The 5,480-nt window shown below is 41.7% G+C and overlaps 1 protein-coding gene across 1 annotated transcript in view; it reads left to right on the top strand.

Annotated features, from left to right (window-relative positions):
- Positions 1 to 3,210: 3,210 nt before the first annotated feature.
- The window catches only part of LOC118424018 (chondroadherin-like protein), a 30,129-nt gene continuing 27,859 nt past the window's right edge, over positions 3,211 to 5,480 (top strand). The window contains exon 1 of the mRNA XM_035832434.1: positions 3,211 to 3,499. The gene's annotated coding sequence lies outside the window, so the exon portion shown is untranslated. The remainder of the gene's footprint in view (positions 3,500 to 5,480) is intronic.

The raw sequence follows: 5,480 nt of genomic DNA, 5'->3' as shown, positions 1-5,480 counted from the left end.
ATCTCAGCGGATTTTTCCTAATGTGATGGCCAGATGGAACTATGCTGCTTGAAATGATGTCTTTCCAGGCGTATCGCCCGACACTGGACTCCAAATTGTGGACTTAAATGTAGCGGAGATTCGTGCATGGATATTGTACACCGATTGTTCCCTCGGTCGACCAATCCAAGTCCACAATTGGACTCACAAGATAGTTTAGACGGCAAAGCCATAGATACCGGTGTAGGTATGATTCACACCAAATAAGACACGCATACCCGATGCAAAAGTTCCAATTTAAGCCACACAAAACACATAAAGCCTACCTAAAGATGCGGAAAGGTTTAAACTTACGCCGCCTTTACTAAAAATAAATGACAACTATAGTCCAAGGAAAGATCACGGAAAGCGTTCGGATAAGTACGTTTCTGCACTTCTTCGCGTGCCTTTCAGGGTGTGTAAACAACACATAAACGTGGGGAAATCGTGACGGAAATCGACTGTAAATGTGGTCAAAAGATCACGGAAAGGTCTTAAGAAACGCGTGCTTTCCGCCCGTATAGGTTACGAAAAACTGTCATTAACGACGCCTTTAAGCGTCTAATAGTTGCGGAAAGGCACGTGAAGGAGTGCCGAAACGTACATATAAGTGCATTAAAGGGAATCTTTACGTTCACGGATAGATGTCGTTAAGTTGCGGAAAGGGTGCAGAAAGGTCTTAATAAACGCATACTTTCCTCCCGTATAGGTTACGAAAAACTGTCATTAACGACGCCTTTAAGCGTCTAATAGTTGCGGAAAGGCACGTGAGGAGTGCATATAAGTACATATAAGTGCCAACGTAAAGGTAACATTAAAGGGGATCTTTACGTTCGCGGATAGATGTCGTTAAGTTGCGGAAAGGGTGCAGAAACGTCGCGTTTACGTTGAGTTTAAGCTTGCTTAAATACCAGATTTCGTGCTGTGCCTGGTCAATCAGAATTTCATGCTTGTCAGAGGACCTGCTCCCCATTGTTATTTAGGGCCTGTCTTCTGGCATGTATAATATTTACAGAGTCTACAACTGTTTTAATGTCCTTGAACTGTTATAATCGTTTCCGGGTTCAATTTCAGGCTGATCATGAACCAGGAAGCAAACACACGGGCAACGATAATATTCAAATTCATGGCAACGTTTTGATAGTGTTTCTTCAGGCGACCACCTGTAAAAATGCTATTCTCTCCGTCCCACCTGTTTACAGTGTGTGGGTGTGGGAGGGCGGTGACGTAATCATGCATAAACAATATCTATCTGGTCCTCTAGGACACGATTATGTACCATTTATGATACTATACAGTACTTTCGCTTTCGGATGTCGATAAAGGCTCCTAGAGTGCTGCATACACATTTTCTATTTGAAAAACGTCCCCGTACAAATAAAAGGTTGTAACGTTACGTTTGAAGATAAGAGTAGCCGTGTGAGTTTGTCCCAAGTTGACCTCACCTTGGTTGCCCGCCTTTATCAGCCAAAGGCTCCAGGTCGACGACTCCTTTACCGTCAGACATTGTGCAAGAGCACGCACCTGATTTCGAGCACTGCTGTCCGAAAACCAGGAAATGTCCTAGAAGTTGTAGGAAGAAAATTTGTAGGAACAACTTGGCTTCCATGTTGCTTTGGTCTAAACCACTCGTAACATGGGGGTGATGGTATTGTATGTAATTCGATCGCAAATAACGCCAACAGTAACATCAATATTGAGATTAGAACGTAACGGAGTTACAGTATATATATTATATAAAATCCGTACGTTAGAAAATGTTTAAATTCATAAACTAGCGTGTATTGATGTTAACAATAGCACGGAAATCCAATTTGCCAAGTGGTTTCACCCAACTGAGCTACTGTCACATGTTTCGATTATCTCACAAAGAGTCATGTGACATAATAGGTCTGCATGTGACTGGATTAATTAACGGCAGCTTCAAAGAAAGCAATTCCCCCCTAAAACATAGCAACATTATGTGGTGTTTTCATGCATTTATTTCATTTCATTTATTTATCTATCTATTTATTTATCAAGGTTCAAATGGAGGGTTAAACAATACAGGTGTTTTAACTCACCTCTGTTAGTTGTCGTCTCTCGTTGTAATGGTTAACGTTAAGTATCTGGTATTCTAACTTTAAAGCTTATTTGGCGTGTATCAAAGTGATATTGGAGCCAAAGGTCAGGAAAAGAGCTAGTGAGCTCCAGTGAAACAAACTTTCCAACTGTGAATAGGTACAGTTGACTGGCTGGTTTCTTTTCAATTAACAGAACTCAATTAACGGAACTTTTTTTCCATATTGCTTTGTAACGTTAACGTTAAATGATGATATAGTTTTTGAAGCGTCTTGTTTGTAGAGAGTTATTGGACAAAGTGTCATGAACGTTTGCTTCCCCCTTTACTAGGAAGGGGAACTACTTAGCGTTGTTCCAATTTGCAGATAATATAACGTTAAGGCATAACGTAACGTTAAATGCTGGGCGCTGAGGCACTCATTTCAACTGATTTCAGATTCTTCGGAGAAGGCCAACATGACGAGAAAGTACCAAAATGGGAAAATATATTGTATTGTCGCCTAATGATTGTACTTTTAGAAATGACACTAGCGATGTAACCATAACTGTAGTTGTAGAAGTGAAACTAGTTGGATAGTTGAAAAAGAGGCGCCACTATATGTACGGAAGTCGTGAGTGAAGTTGCCAACTTAGTAAGTAATTATGCTAATCTACCACACTAGTTTGCTACTCTATCTCACTTCTTGAATACACGAATAAATGACTTGTTGGCTGTGCTACCATGTCTTGTCACTTCAATTCTGTACAAAGTTTATTTTTAACCTATCTTGTTTTTTTCGCCCTATTATCTTATTATTTTTGCAGTCTACCGAGGATGTCATCCATAAAGTTAACTTGCTGTGGCCGTAATAAAACTCATTGTCATCACATGGATCATTCCATTTAAAAGTTGTCTGGGGAAATAATTTGATCAAATATCTAAGAAGGGTCGTGAAAATCGGCTGCCCTCTAAGAATCGCCGTATCGTTCCCCAATTTAAAACATGTTTAAACTCAATGTCAAGATTCATTCTTTTTATTTTCTGCTTGCTAACGAAGCGGTTAATTATTGATGAGTTGAAACCTAGCTACTCTCTCCTCTCTTGTCCAGTTTAGATTATGACGTAGGGTCCTGGGTACGAGACTAGCCAGGACATCCAAGATGGTGGTCCGGTCAAACACACGTACCGACGAGTCGCGTAGTATTGAGAACTGCATGCTCTCCGTAGCTTCATATACTTGGATATTGCCACTTGCAGTCGAGGATGGAGGCGCCTGTTTTGGACTTAAAAGATTTATAAGGTTTTGTTATATTAATTTCGGACACCGACACCAGGATTTTTGTCATTTGAAGAGAAATTTGAATAAGAATGATCTTCATAGCAGCATGTACCTGGCCGCTTGGTGCTACACACGTTTAGCCTGAGTATCACACGTTTGAGGTGGGTGGCTTCCTCGTTACAATTTGGTAAATATCAGTAAAATTATCTACATAACGGACCGTTAACGTTGGTAATAACATACACATTAGCTATCTAACGTTATTTGTATTAAAAAATCTACATTTAACGTTGCATCAGAATAATATTGTATTGGTTTGCCTTATAAAGGAAACATACATCAATATATTACACCCTTGGCAAACATTTTCAAGTTCTCCCAAATAATCCAGTCATCAGATTTTCAGGAGGGCGGACCAATTCTCGCGGCCCTTCTATAATATTTGGTTCGTCCGTGAAAACTGCCCCCCCCCCCCCCCGATCTTACAAATGGATGGATCTAAGTTATGACAATTGATTATGTCATTCGGAATCAAGGTGTTTTAGAAGTGATTGTGGAACGTTCTTGCGATTTTCAGGGCCCATAAAAATCTTTCAAACGGAGGGATCTAAGTTTGAAACCAGTTTAAATATATCAACTCGGACATCTTTACATGAATCATTGCGATTCAAGATAGTTCAGAAGTGGTTGCGGGACGATATCGCGATTTTTGACATATTTCAGAATTGAATTTAGAACGACAGTGAAATGTAAGTTTAAGTCGTCAATGTTATGATTTGTTTAGATTTTAACCAACCGCTAACTAAACCAAAGGCAAGAAATTCCGAAATCTTAAACGATCCTCTGGTGGATTAAACTAGGTATCGTTGGAAAGGTCCATTACGTGCGTATACACGCTGGAGATTCCGCAATCTTAAACCGTACTGTGGGTGGGTTCAACTTGGTATCGTTAGAAAGGTCCCTTGGTAGGGAATTGTAATCCGCAAACCGCATTGAAAGATTGTGCTTTGTTGCGGAGATATTCTTGATTATAGGTTTACCCTAACTAACTGCTAACTACCCCTTACATGTACGTGCGTATATACGCTGGAGATTCCGCAATCCTAAACTGTATTCCGGTGGGTTCAACTTGGTATCGTTGGAAAGAAGGGTCCCCTGAAGTAACCCCGCTAAGCGAACCATTCAGTAACCGCTAGGCGAACCCTTATAATCGAACTTCCGCAATCTTTCGGGGAGTTGAACTTGGTGTGGTTGGAAAGGTCCCTTGGTACCCTATTGTAATCCGCAAACCGCATTGTTGATCGTGCTTTGTTGCCGAGATATTCTCGAATGAAGGGTCCCCTGAAGTAACCGCTAAGCGAACTCTTCGGTGACCGCTAGGCGCTAGGCGAACCCTTACGATCGAACTTCCGGAATCTTTATCTATCTTTCGGGGGGTTGAACTTGGTATAGTTGGATAGGTCCTTTGGTGCCCTATTGTAATCCGTAAACAGCATTGAAAGATCGTGCTTTGTTGTGGAGATTCGAAAAGGTAACAACGTATGTTTTGGGGCCTCTTAAGTTAAGGTCGCAGAACACAGTATTTATGGGCGACCCCCGTGGACAAAAGTAGGTCGGGCACAAAATAGTACGTCGCACTTCTTGAAAAGCCAAATACATTTTTCTGTGCACGTCAGCGAGACGAAAAATCTGGTGGATAGTAAAGGACTACTATATTAAGTTTTGAGCCTGTATGACTTGGGTTACAATGTTTGTTTGGCTGGGAAGCTGGTAGTATTTCGCGTAGGAATCCTCTTCCCGCCACTTCCATATGTCGGCTGCCGCTGGGGGTAATTTTTTGAACACCGCGTACCGGTGTGACAGCGTTCTCGCCCCCCCGGCGATCTCGCCCCCCCGGGGGGCGAGATCACTAGCGTTTTCGCCCCCCTTTAGCGTTTTCGCCCCCCCCCCCCCAAGAGCAGCTGGCTACTACATATTACCATATTACAGGTGCGCTACCTGGAACTATACTGCACCTGGGGAGTAACGTATATGGTGTGTTACCTGGTACCTATATGGCACCTTATTACCGTACCGTAAGATGTCACACCTCGAAAGTCGATACCATATTGTTCGGTGCAAACATGACATTGAAATGAAAAA

This window comes from Branchiostoma floridae, chromosome 10 (assembly GCF_000003815.2).
Source record: "Branchiostoma floridae strain S238N-H82 chromosome 10, Bfl_VNyyK, whole genome shotgun sequence".
Classification (NCBI taxonomy): Eukaryota; Metazoa; Chordata; class Leptocardii; order Amphioxiformes; family Branchiostomatidae; genus Branchiostoma; species Branchiostoma floridae.
Note: the sequence above shows the minus strand (reverse complement) of the source record. Positions and strands in the feature narration are given on the sequence as shown.